Source organism: Anguilla anguilla, chromosome 1 (genome assembly GCF_013347855.1).
Source record: "Anguilla anguilla isolate fAngAng1 chromosome 1, fAngAng1.pri, whole genome shotgun sequence".
Taxonomy (NCBI): domain Eukaryota; kingdom Metazoa; phylum Chordata; class Actinopteri; order Anguilliformes; family Anguillidae; genus Anguilla; species Anguilla anguilla.
Window position 1 is genome coordinate 83661394 of NC_049201.1, and position 14894 is coordinate 83676287.

At 40.4% G+C, this 14894-nt stretch overlaps 1 protein-coding gene across 1 annotated transcript in view; it reads left to right on the forward strand.

Moving 5' to 3' along the window:
• The window catches only part of LOC118232142 (basement membrane-specific heparan sulfate proteoglycan core protein-like), a 1449502-nt gene that overhangs the window by 919795 nt on the left and 514813 nt on the right, over positions 1–14894 (forward strand). The window lies entirely within an intron of this gene.

The window sequence follows — 14894 nt, forward strand, 5'->3', positions numbered from 1 at the left end:
TGTATCCTCAGAGACAGGAGGACCAGCAGACAGTTACACCATTAAAAACATCACACTGCAGGATGAAGGAGAATACACCTGTCAGGCAGGGAATGGGATTGGGACAAAAACATCTCCTCCTATACGTCTTGATGTACAGTGTGAGTATATCAGTGCATCTCAGCTTCAGACACACAGAGCAGAGTGTCAGTATCTCCTGAGTGTCTTTGGGTAACTTCACAGCAGTAAGACACTGAGTAAAGCAGACACACTGGCCAGTGAAGGGAGAATCTTATCAAGATATAATTCATTTAACATGAGGAGTAAGCCAGATGATACGGACATGACATAAGTTGCACAGGGCAAACAAACATACCATATGTACTGTAGATGTTTTATACCAAGTAATAGTTACTCTTAATAAACCAAGTTAACAGGATTGTATGTTTCTTTTTCTATTTTTAACCTTTCTAAATAATGCTAAATAAAATTTCTTATCTAAATACTGCTGTCATTATGAAAGCTTTTCTAACCTGTGTCTCAAGCCCATTTACCAACCTCCATAAAAGGATGCAGTATATTCTACTCATTTCCAAACAAAGAAAGCATTTGCAGTGTAATATTTCGGCTTCATTATACACTTTCCTTTGCAATAAATGGTTCTGAATCTATTTGAGACAAATCACAGAGATTGAGAAATTATATGGAATTGAACACATTTCTCTATTGATTTTAGATGCTCCCAACAACACCTCAGTATCAGTGACCCCCTCTGGTGAAATAGTGGAGGGCAGTTCAGTGACTCTGACCTGCAGCAGTGATGCCAACCCACCAGTGCAGAACTACACCTGGTATAAGAAGAATTACACTGGATTCTGGCTGGCAGGATCTGGACAGAGTTTGAACTTTTCTAACTTTGGATCCTGGAACAGTGGACAGTACTACTGTGAGGCACAGAACAGACTTGGAGCTCTGAATTCTACTGCTCTACTGGTCACAGTGCAAGGTAGGACCAGAACATATTTGATACAATATTTTATCTGACGCTGATTATGATCCAGAGGCTATAAAGCAATGCTGATCATGTCATTGGTGCTACAATCTGAACCGGATCATGGTAGATAATGATGATGAGCAGTGTAACTAAAAGTATCATGATGCCAGCATTGAATTCAGTAAAATTCAAATGTACAGAAATTTCTAGTAAAGGTAGGCGTATACTGGGTGTATTTAAACATTTGTAAACTTTCTCCTTAAGGACCTTGTTGAGGCATGTTGTGAAATGAACACTGTTATATCATAACTGACAGGGCTACATCTCTGACTTTGCTTAGGAGGTCAGTCACTGATCACGGTTGCAGCTGTGGGAGTGGCTGAAATTTTGGCTCTTGTGTTTCTGTGTGTGTGCCTGAGGTACGTGGTTGTAAATGAGTCGGTTTGTAGTCACTCCAGTGTGAATTACTGTATGTCTGATTTAGACTCACAGTTTTAAACAAGCGCACATTTTTGTGGAATGTTTTAGTCAAGCATTAGCTACGTTACATCATGCTGATGCCATACTCCCCCCTCTAATGTCTGATTAGTGCTTAGACCACTGCATTATTAGACATTTTGTTTTATTGAAATGCCAATTTTATAAACCCTGACTGATGCGTTTTAGTGTCCCAATTAGTTTATCAAACCTGTATGATGGGGTAACAGAATCCCCTTAAAGCTTGTTCTTAATATGAATCATGTGGACAGTTACAGACCATAACAAAGTCTTGTCAAGCGCATCAATTTGCCCATGAGCTCCAGTGTTGGTTTGAATAAAGCAGAACTACATTTACTGGGCAGGAAGAAACCTCTTATAACTCAGGCTTATTTCTTGTAACCAAATGACATCTGAATAATAAAAAATATACACATATATGGGCACTATTGCCTCAGCAATACACATCATTCAAACAAAAGCAAAATGCTGTTTATACAAGAGGGGGCTGTTTAAAGGTTTGTATGAAGGTAGATTTACTTTTTATTTTTCTTTCTTCTCTGAATAATCAGGAGGAGAAAATCAACAAATGAGACAGAAGGGGACAGGCAGGTGAGTTAATGAAATCAGTCTACATATATGCATACATGTATTTATCTACGAATGTAATATAATTTTGATAATGCATAATGCATTCTTTAAGGAAAAACGGAAATGTTGTTAACACTGTCTATAATGCCTGTCTATAATGCATTATATACTTATAATACATTAAAATCTGCTCATAATACAGTATAATTAGAGTTATGAAGATTGATTAATACTCACAATGCTTCATAACAGTAATCGTGAGACATGATTTAATTATTTATATAGCACCTGTGTATTGCTAATGGGGATCCTAATTAAATAAATAAACCTTTCTTACAAAGTAGAAAGTATAGCAGTGTGTGCCATGTGACCTTGAAGGTTTATTAGATTATGTACAGATTTACAGTATGAGGTTATGATCTTCTATGTGTTGACATGCTTAATGGAAATATTTCAGGAGTTAATTATGTGTATTCCCCTGTTAAGGACAGTTTCATTTTCTCAAAAGGGGTTGCAGTATGTGACAGTAACGTTACACAGTACAATACTGCTTATGCGCATGTAATAATCTGTGCATTACATAGAGAGCCAGGGAGAGTGACTTGTACTGTATGTGTTGTATTCACCTGTTTCCAATGAATAAATACACAGAGATTATTGTTGTGATGGTGGTTTATTGCTATTGGTTATTGCAAATATATGCTTTGGAATGAAAGAATATGCAATCTATCCAAGATTTTATGAAAACCCACTGTAAAACAGGTCATGTTAGAGACAAAATAAATTGTATTAAGTGTATTACATTTGAATGTCTGGTTCAGCTGATATTTAACTGCTGATGGCATGTATTTGAAAATAAAACATTGATTCATTAGCTGATTTTTTTGTATCAGGTTGAGCGAGTAGCTCAGTCCAGCTTTGAGGAGCTCACTGAAATGAACAGGTACTTTCTGTGGAACTTTCCCAACCTTCTCCTGCCTCTTTTCTTTACCCTGCAGGGGAATAAAAGCCCCATTTTTGGCAACGTCTCAGAGATGGCAATGAGTCACACTGGAACACAGGGTACGGACAGAGACGATGGCGAAGTTCCCCTCTACTCCTCTGTTCAGCCCGCTAACACCCGCAACCAGAGCGTCTCACTGGATAGACCAGAGCGTCTCACTGGATAGACCAGAGCGTCTCGCTGGGGAGAGCTGAGATTGTTGTGCTGTGATTTATGTTGGAAACAAAAACACAAAGAAGTATTTAGATTTTAACCACAGTAGATGTGCTACATTTACATCAGCGTGTACAATATTAGTAATGAATGATAGCCAAAAAACGTACATCCATAACACTTGGTCATGTAAGCATGTACAAAACAAACTCTGGAAACAAAATAAAAATGAGCATTTCTGAGATTCCAGTACTTCTCAGTACATCTGTAACAGTTTATACATTTATGTGTTCGTAGGACCGGGTGTTGCCTTGATGCACACTTTCTATATTTTGGTTGTTTGTTTGTTGCAGTCCCAAAGCACAGTTCAAGTATTTTAAAATGTTGTAATCTCTCACTGCTGCTTTGCTAAGAACTTCTCTGCCTTGTCAAAAGAAGAACGTGGTAACACGAGGACTGGATATTCCGCTGATCTAGATTCATCATTTGGTTTGTTCTGCTTGGCAACTTTCTTCTCTTTTGTACCTTACTGAACCCGTGTTTAGCAGTTGTCTACGACCATGAAATGCACTTTTTTGTACGTCGCTTTGGATAAAAGCGTCTGCCAAATGAATGTAATGTAATGTTTTAATCTCCCTGCTGGGTGACCTCAGCCTATGACATCACAGTGATGTAATGTTTTCCAAAATTCCAGATAACTGTTCTGTGGCTAAAGCTTCTGCTTGTGCTTCATGTTGCAAGGTGTGTCTAAATGTGATAAAAGCTCAGGCAGGATTGACTGAAATGAGAATGAGGATGTCTGTGACTTTAATAGAGTCTAAATGCGCTGTTTTCTCCATGCAGGTCACCTGCACCATCCGTAAAGGAAGACTGTGTTCTCTACAGCACACTTCGAAAACTGGACATGTGAAAATAAACCAGGAAGATATCTTTCTTCATAAACTGTGGACCAATGCTGGTTATTCAGCGTAAATTTGGACATTTCTTTTAATGTGTGAGCATTTCCTGTGTTTTATCTTGAACTTTAAACAGCAAATTGTCTGCAAAGTAATCCTCAAGCGGTATGAACCAAACATTTCCTTCACTGGATGATACATTTAAGAGTATTTATTAAAACCAGTGAACATAAACTCTCCTCATGAACTCAGGTCACATGACTGTGCCTTTGTCACATGACCAAGATGACTGTGGTTATTGGAGTCTGCAAAGATGTACTCAGAATGGATCATTCCTTTGGCATTCTATCAACATTTACATGCATATCAGCTCATGCCTTCATATTGTACACAAAGTATTATCAAGATGTTGGTGACTGAAAGCCATTATCATTGCTGAATGTATTCGTTGTCCAAATATACTGGAGAATTGGGCTTTATATGTAATTCAAAAATTATTATTTTTTTATTAATACTTGTATAACATTTACTATTACAGACATTCTTGTGCACATTTTGTGATTATATTGTGCTTATTACTGAGCTGATACCATCTAGAGTATAAATTCACATAACGTGAATTTGTTTTTCACATTCTTAGTGTTTATTTTTTGTATTGCTAAACATTAGAATTCAGAGCATACCTTGAATTTTTTTAAACAATCATTCAATGAAACAAACAAAATAAACCTATGCTTGAAGAATTTTTAAGTAAACCGTGTACTGTAGGTGTTACCCCCTGGGTTCTGCTGATGGAATAGAACATGTGCAGGAAAAGCACTAAACAGGTACTTTAAAAAAAACATCCCACAGGTGTGATGGGGGGGGGGGGGGGGTGAACCAGACACGACTGAACGGGAATCTGAAAGCTATCCACACAGGGTGGAGTAACCACAAGGTTTCGAAAGACTAGAGGAAGGAGACAAGTAAACAAACAGAAAATTAAATACTCCTAAGGGAGAATATCCCGGGTATATCGGACTAAGTAGTCTACCCATGAAAGGGTGATAAGAACTAAAGGACAAGGAGTATTCAAACTAGACAGAACAGAATAATATACTCCTCTGGGCGGTAAGTCCTGCCGTTAAATACTAACAAACAACTACCCATCGAAAAGGGCAAAACCGAACAGAAAAAAGGAGTATAATAAAGCTGTCTCATAAAAAGAACTGAGAGTGTAAAGAAGGTGAAAACTAAAGAAAAACAGCCCTCAAAATGAGGATTGATAGAAAAACACCCAAATTGCAACACCAAGTAAGAGATTATTGTGAAATTATAGTAAATAATCCCTAAAGTCTCAGCCTTCAGTACAACACAGATCTCTTCCAAAATAGGAAGAAAGACTGTTACAAACACACTCACAGAATACCGGCTTACGTGTAACCAAAGTTGACACAAAAGCACTGACTGCAGGCCAGCAAGAGATAAAATAGGAACTACAGCAGGTGAACCCAATTAGCTCAATTAGGGAAAAGAAGTGACAAGGATGCCCTCCGGTGGCCAAGGATAGCCACTACCACCCAGAACCATGACAGGACCGCCCCCCCCTCTAAGGAGCGGCCCCAGACGGTCCCTCAGAGCCACGCCTGCGAAAATCCCGAATAAGCTCAGGGTACAAAATGTCCCTAGAGGGGACCCAACAGCGCTCCTCAGGGCCATAGCCCTCCCAGTCAATGAGAAACTGAACCCCTCTGCCCACTCGTCTCTCAGCCAGAATGAGACGCCCTGTAAACGCAGGCTCCCCATCAATGAGCCGAGGCGGGGGCGGCGGGTGGTCCGCCGGAGCCAACGCGCTCACGGGAACCGGCTTCAGACGGGAGACATGAAACGCGGGGCGGATCCTCATGGAGCGAGGGAGCTGCAGGCGACCAGTGACAGGGTTGATCTTACGGATGATCTCAAAGGGCCCCACGCAGCGAGGAGCGAGCTCACGAGACTCTACCCGCAGAGGGAGATCCCGAGTGGAGAGCCACGCCCGTTGACACACCCGATAGGGAGGCGCAGGACGGCGACGCCCGTCAGCAAGTCTTTTCTGACTAGCAGAGGAGCGTAGGAGCGACGCGCGGACTTTTCTCCAAGTGGCCCGACACCGCCGGACAAGGAACCCGGCGGACGGCACCCCGATGTCCCTCTCCAGTTCCGGGAACAGAGGGGGCTGATACCCAAACTGAGAGACCTGTGGATGTGTTCCTGCCTCTCGCCCAATGCATGCTTGGATAGGCTCCAGCTCCAGCTCAGGATAAGTGGGTATAAATAATGGATGGATTGATGGATGTATTGGAATAGGCAAAGCCTCAGATCTTAGCATCAGTTTGTGTTGTAATCCGGAATCATTTTTTTGTAAACATGGTAGTTATGTTTATTTTATAAGCGTAATATGCAAAAATGAACATAATTATTGACATCTGAATTTCAATAATACAGTGGGGGCAAAGAAATGAGAATTACCCAGTCTTTTTGAAAAGGCACTACTGGTCCAGTCCAGACACAAAGCAAAGGACTCTGTATATTTCATTCAAACGCTTGTATCCGATAAAATCGAAAATGTGTATGACCTTCAGGAAGTGAGACAGATCTGACATTCTACTTTTATATTTAATGTGAAGCATTTAATTTGCGATCATATTCAGACACACTGCTCTGTCTGAAATGCTATTTTATACTAATGGCTCATTAGCAAAGCACTGAGGCCAGATCAGAATTCATCAAGTAAAAGGCTGTTTGAGTCTCTGCTTTCTGGAATCTGTGTGAGATCTTCATAAACCCCAAAGCATTTTTAGGCATTAGCAGCACATTAACTCACTGTGTGTGCTTGTGTAGTAATTGTTATTCTGGTATTTCTGCAAATTAACAGAATACTCTGACAGTCTTTGTTTCTGCTGTTCATTTTCACAGTGTAAATAATAATCAAGAGCTGTATATGTGTATTTGGATAAATATTTTCAATCTGATGCAGCCATGCTCTTCAATACCTTGTTGGTAATCGTCCTCTCTGTGTCAGGTAAATTGTTTGTGTGTTTTTTTCTAAATGTTGTTCTGATGTTTCAGTCTGCATATATAGTATTTATCAGGATGTGTTCCTATTTATTAGTCTCCCTTCATTAGCTCAATCAGAAGCAACAAAAGTGAATGCATTTAAATTGCATTAAAGAATGTATATAATTCATATAAAATAATGTTCTACAGAACATTAGTTTAGAGTAGTGCAACATCGCTCATCTGAAGAGAAGGGAAAAAAGAGAGAACTTATAAGATGAAGTTCCTCTTCACACTTTGCTGGCGAATCTCACATTGATTGGTGGCTACTGCCATCTACTGACATCAGTTAGTATTGAAATACAAGTACAATTATTGATGTTCCATAGTTTTGGAGAAGTTAGGTGCAGTTGTTTTAAAGTTTTGTTAATTGAATCCCTTATCTGTCATGTTGCCAAAACATCTGTGTTTTAAAAGATTTCTGAGCAGTGTGTTTGTGTGTGTGCTTGCGTGAATTTGTGTGTGTGTGTGTGTGTGCGTGCATTTGCGTATGTGTGCGCGTGTGTGTGTGTATGTATGTGAATGTATACATGTGTTCGTGTGTATGTTTGTGCATGTGTGTGTGTGCACGCCCGTATGTGTGTGCGTGTGTGTGTGTGTGCACGCCCGTGTGTGTATGTGTATGTGCGTGTATGTGTGTCTGCGTGTGTGTGTGTGTGTTTTTGTATTTTTCAGGTGTTCTGAGCCAGACGGGATGGGGAGTGACTTACACCCCTGAGAGAATCTGTGCCTTAAAGGGGTCTTCAGTAGACATGAGCTGCACTTACTCATATCCCACATCTCACACAGTGCAGAAAACATTCCGGGTTATTCACTGGAATGAGCCACAGGAGCCTGAGGACCTGTCCAAGGACCCAGAGTACTCTCACCGTGTGGAGTACCTGGGGAATCAGAACAATAACTGCACTTTCAGAATAAACCAACTGAGAGTAACTGATTCAGGAACATACCGATTCAGGTTCCTGACCGACTGTTATGGTGGAAAATATACTGGTCATCCTGGAGTCTCATTGACAGTTACAGGCAATTCTAAACTTGCTTTATATACTATTAACACCTAATCATTTTCTAACAGAAACAGAATGTTTTTTTTTAATCATGTTTATTCTTGTATGCAGGTCTTCAGGTGAAAGTGACAGAGAATGAGGCACAGAGTGTAACACTGACCAGTAGCAGCACCTGCACTTTGAGTGGCAGCCCAACCTTTACCTGGTACAAGAATGGAGAAGTTGTGCTCTATGAGTATAAATACTCCCTCAGTTTAGCCATCACTGATGATACAGATCTCTACTCCTGTGCTACAGGAGGAGTCACTTCCCCTGCAGTCAATGTGAAATGTGAGTGCCTGCCCATCTTCTGTTTTACAGGGAAATAATGCATTCAGGGCCGGCCCGAGGCATAAGCGAACTAAGCGGCTGCTTAGGACCCCCGTGGCCACCAGGGGGCCCCCATGCGGTATTCATCCCCTATCACAAAACTAGCGTTAGTAATTTAAAACGGAATGACACCGAATATTTCATAACAACGTAATGCAAGACGGATTTTACAAAGCAGCCATCACCAAAGGTGTGTGCCACACCTAACTCATGTTTAACTGTGATTTAATTGATTTTCTGAGTGTTGCATTGACCTTCCTACATTTATGCATGCACTTATTTTTCACGACTCTGGAATGTAGTCTCTGCAATATAAATGTAAACTGAAATTCTATCTCTGTTTATTTACAGCAGGAGATTGGACAGTGCTTGTATGGAGGGTTGTTGGAATCACAGTGCCTTTTGCACTCTTTGCTATCATGGTGTGCACAAGGTAAATGTTTGCAATGCAAAAGCATCTGGGTATCAATCATCACTGAGAAGACATGATTATAGAAATTCACCATTAGATATCAGAGAGGTATGCTGTATTTTTACTAATTTGCTGTTGAATTCAGAGGAGCAGGTAGGAATGTTTTGGCAAAATATCATCTGGGATGGCTGATCCACAGCTCCTGAAGGTCTGTACTCACCCCCCCCCCCCTCCCCTTCCCCCATTTCAGCAGGAAGAAGAGCACCAACAGAGAGAGAGGGAGGAGCAGACGCTCTCGTACTGTAAGTAACAAGTTCCCTCCTGGATATTCTCACCATTATAACCGTACCAGCCGTTCAGAAAAGCAAAGGACAGTTCTGTGTACAGGCTGTATTTTTATGAAACTACAAAGTCAGCAGGTCTGTGCTGAGCAGAAGACACAAAGCACAGATACACACCAGGCAAGTTACAGTTCATCCAGTTCATCACTGTGTGATATAGTCAATTTCAGTCTTCCTTCTTATTTGTATTGGTTAAAGCTACTGAGGAATATTCCCCACTTAACTCTCAATATGTTGTACTTGTATCTGTGGATATTATTTAGTATGATTTTTTAACATGTGAAAAATATACTTCTGTAATGTAAAATCTTCAAGTGATTCTGTGATATATAATCCACTAAGTCAACACAGGAATCTGTTTTTTGGGACAACAGAGTGGATAGGGAATGCAAGGGACTGTGTGGCCACAGGTTCATTTTAAAAGTGCAACTGGAGGTGCACTTATGTGTGACTGAGTCTCTTCCTGTGTCTCACCGCAGAGCAGAGCCTTCAGAGAGTGACAAACGCAGCCAGCAACACAATCTCTGCGCTTCAAAGAGCTGACGAGGCCTCAGTGTGGGATTAAAACACACAGAGCAGAGAATCTGCAGAGAATGAGAAATGGTGGAGATCAGGGTGAAAGAGTCTCTTTTTGTCTTTAACTTTAGAGAACTGCTGTCTGTTTCTGCTAGATTCTCCATTTTATAAAGAGCTGTTGGTGGAGGATTTTTCCCAAAGTACTGTAACCCTGCTGCAACATGCATGTTCATGTAACCCTGCTGCAACATGCATGTTCATGTAACCCTGCTGCATACATGCTCCTGTGACACCATTACACGTTTATATAACTCTGTTACACACACGCTCATAACTCATGTACATGCACATGTATTCTCTCACATTGAATGAGAAGATTATAATGCAGATGAATGCAGAATATAATCTCCAGAATTAAAGTCACTTTTAAAGGCAAGGTCCAAAATCCTTTACAACAGTGTTTTAGTTTCACATTTTACATTGCCTTGTTGTATTGAGCCCACATTTACTGTTTCTGTCTGTTTAGCTATTTGAAATAATGCATCTTTTTATTTGTTTTCTTTACATACATTGTTTTATTTTGTGTATTACTGTATTATGATTTATTTGAGCATTGTAAAGCACTGTGAACCTCAAACCTCTGTTCTGAAAAATTTTATCATTATTTTCTTCATATGGCCATTATGTTTTGCCTGCATATCCCCCTCGCCCCACCCCCACCCCCAAAAAATAAAATAAAAACAAATAAATAAAAAAATAAATAAGTTCCATTTTGTTCACATGTGAGGATCTAGTTAATCTCTGTGAAATGTGGAAGATACAATAACTAACACAATACCGTACAAGAAGTTGTATGTAGTAAAAGTCATATTTATGCAATATCAGCATTGAAATTGCTACTAATTATGTGCATGAAGGACCGTATAACAGGCAAAGAAAAACCAAGGTTCTAAAAGGTTGCATGAACATCAACCACAGAAACAGTGCTGCAGCACCGTACACTGAACTGAGATGTGGAATAAAATAAAGAATAGTACAGGCTGCAGGAAGTGAGCGGCATTTTAACTTCCTGCACTGTCTGTGGTCAGGGTGGCACTTATCTGAAATTAGGCATCTTTACCCACAGCCGCGCCCGCTACACCTCTGCACAAAAGAGCCAAGCAGGGGCACCTCACAGTACCCGCTTTGAGGCACCAGAGTTGTGATACTTATACAAAGATAAGTACACCTGTCCGCTCCTTTTATCTTCTGCGAAAGTAAGTGCAATCTTTATGTTGATCAGGGGGTTATAGGCTAAGCTGCAGCAGCGTTTTGTTGATGTTTCGATTTCATGTCAAAAATCCGGTGCATGAAACATGAACACGACTGAGCTACGAACGGCAATGGTAAAGCATGCTGTTTGTGGCAGTAAAATTAACCTAGGAGGGATAGATGGATTCAATACATTTAATATTAATATCTGTAGATGGGGCTATAATAAAAATAGATGAGTCTTGTATGTACATTTCAGATCAAATTCCTGGAAGATCTTTTACTAAACTGAATTAAATAATCTGGTTTAGGTAATGGATTTTGTATAGGGCTCCTGAATGTATGAGTGTTTACCTGTGCCTGATGCCTATCACACCTTTTACAGTCACTTTTATATTAACCTCTACTGTACATGCATTGGAATAGGGGTGGGACGTTGGTGCAGTGGGTAGCACTGTTGCCTCACAGCAAGAAGGCACTGGGTTTGAATCTCGGTTTGGGGCCTTTCTGTCTGGAGTTTGCATGTACCTCCGGGTACTCCGGTTGCCTCCCACGGTCCAAAAACATGCAAATAGGCCAATTGGAGACTCTAAATTGCCCAGAGGTATGAATGTGTGAGTGAATGGTGTGTGTGCCCTGCGATAGATTGGCAGCCTGTCCAGAGTGTATTCCTGCCTCTCGCCCAATGCATGCTTGGATAGGCTCCAGCACCACCTCCTGCTCAGGATAAGCGGGTATAGATAATGGATGGATTGATGGATGTATTGGAATAGCCAAAGCCTCAGATCTTAGCAACAGTTTGTGTTGTAATCTGGAATCATTTTTGTAAACATAGTAGTTATGTTTATTTTATAAGTGTAATATGCAAAAATGAACATAATTATTGACACCTGAATTTCAATACAGTGGGGACAAAGAAATGAGAATTACCCAGTCCTTTTGAAAAGGCACTACTGGTCCAGTCCAGACACAAAGCAAGCGACTCTTTATTTTCTTCAGACAATTTTATCTGATAAAATCTAAAACATGTATCACCTTCAGGAAGTGAGTCAGATCTCTAACACATTCTACTTTTATATTTAGTGTGAAGCATTGTATTTACGATCATATTCAGCCACACTGCTCTGTCTGCAAGGCTGTTTAATACTAATGGCACATTAGCAAACAACTGAGGCCAGATCAGAATTCTCTCCTGGTAAGTGCATTATCATATTATTTAATTTAGTCAAAACTACGTCACAATATTTTGTGGTGCAAGAAGATTAAACTGGAATCAAATATAAAATAAAATGCATTTTCTGACTAGAAATGATTACTGCTTCTTCCATACAAATATCATTCATCAAGTAAAAGGTTGTTTGCGTCTCTGCTTTCTGGGATCTTTGTGAGATCTTCATGAAACCCAAATCATTTTTAGGCATTAGCAGCACATTAACTCACTGTGTGTGCCTGTGTAGTAATTGATATTCTGGTATTTCTGCTAATTAACAGAATACTCTGACAATCGTTGTTTGTGCTGTTCATTTTCACAGTGTAAATAATAATCAAGACCTGTATATGTGTATTTGGATAAATATTTTCAATCTGATGCAGCCATGCTCTTCAATACCTTGTTGGTAATCATCCTCTCCGTGTCAGGTAAAATGTTTGTGTCTTTTTTTCCAAAAGTTGTTCTGATGTTCCAGTCTACATATAAAGTATTTATCAGCATGTTTTCCTATTTATTAGTCTCCCTTCATTAACTCAATCAGAAGCAACAAAAGTGAAAGCATTTAAATTGCATTAAAGAATATATGTAATTTATATAATATAATGTTCTACAGTACATTAGTTTAGAGTAGTGCAACATCGCTCATTTGAAGAGTCGGGAAAAAAGAGAGATCCTTTTAGATGAAGTTTCTCTTCACACTGAGCTTTGAAACTGAGACAGAGGCATGATATAAATATCTGTGGCTGTACTAAATGATCGGAGCTGTTGATTGTGCATGTTGCATTCTTAGAATGACACAGACACAAGTATTCCGGTGCCACGTTTTAATGAAAGCAGTTTGTTTTCACTGCAAGCAAAACATAACAGTTTTCAGCCGACGGTATACAAAGACACTCACTCATAACTAGCTTTGTTTGCTACTGCATTCTAGCAAAGCTAGCTACTAAGCAAGACTTCCTGTACCTGCGAATCTCACATTGATCGGCGGCTACTGCCATCTACTGACATCAGTTAGTATTGAAATACAAGTACAATTATTGATGTTCCATAGTTTTGGAGAAATTAGGTGCAGTTGTTTTAAAGTTTTTTTAATTGAATCTCTTATCTGTCATGTTGCCAACACATCTGTGTTTTAAAGGATTTCTGAGCAGTGTATTTGTGTGTGTGCGTGCGTGAATTTGTGTGTGTGTGCGCGCGTGTGTGTGTGTGCATTTGCGTATGTGTGCGCATGTGTGTATGTATGTATGTGTATGTATACATGTGTTCGTGTGTATATGTGCGCGTGTGTGTGTGTGTATGTCCCTGTATGTGTGTCTGCATGTGTGTGTGTGTGTGGTTGTGTTTGTATTTTTCAGGTGCTCTGAGCGAGGAGGGATGGGGAGTGACTTACACCCCTGAGAGAATCTGTGCCTTAAAGGGGTCTTCAATAGACATCCGCTGCACTTACTCATATCCCACATCTCACAGAGTGCAGAAAACATTCTGGTTTATTCACTGGAACAAGCCACAGGAGCCTGAGGACCTGTCCCAGGACCCAGAGTACTCTCACCGTGTGGAGTACCTGGGGAATCAGAGCAGTGACTGCACTTTTAGAATAAACCAACTGAGAGTAACTGATTCAAAAACATACCGATTCAGATTCCTGACTGACCATAATCAATATACTGGAGAACCTGGTGTCGCTTTGGAAGTCACTGGTAATTATTTTATGCTATGAACTCAGAGGATTCTCTACCCACAAGTATGACTGGAAGCTTTATTACAGGTTTAATTTGCTATTTGCAGATCTACAGGTGATGGTGAATCCTGACACAGTGACAGAGGGACAGAGTGTGAAACTGAACTGTAGCACCACCTGCACTCTGACTGGCAGCCCATCCTTCATCTGGTACAGGGATGGATCTCCTCTGTCCTTCACTGGTCAGAGTCACCAGTTCACAGCCAGCAGTGAAGATGCAGGCAGATACTCCTGTACTGTAACAGGCTATGGGCTTCAGCCACCTGCAGTGGCTCTTAATGTGAGATGTGAGTACCAGAGGCCAAAGTTCTTCAAATCTCACAGTTTTGAAAGAATTGAAATATCATTTTCAGCTAAATTGTACAGATTATACTATGCTGCATGTAACTGTTCTGTCATTATAGCATTGCATGAAACGTGAATACCTGAAAACATGCCATAATGCAATGATGGGAAAACACTACTATTATTATTATTAATAATAACATTTATATAGCACTTTTCCAGATGCTCAAAGTGCATTACAGTGAAGGGGAACTCACCTCACCACCACCAATGTGTAGCACCCACCTGGGTGATGCACGGCAGCCATTTTGCACCAGAACGCTCACCCCACATTAGCGAAGGTGGAGAGGGAGAGAACATTTATTTAACCAATTAAATCTGGGGATGATTTTTAGTGGCAAGTTTGCGAAAGCCAGATCGGGGATTTGACCAGGACACCGGGGAACCCCCTACTGTTAGCAATAAGTGTCATGGGATCTTTAATGACCACAGAGAGTCAGGACCTCGGTTTAACATCTCATCCGATAGACGGCATCTCCTACAGCACAGTGTCCCCATCACTGCACTGGGGCATTGGGGTCTTATTTGTACCAGAGG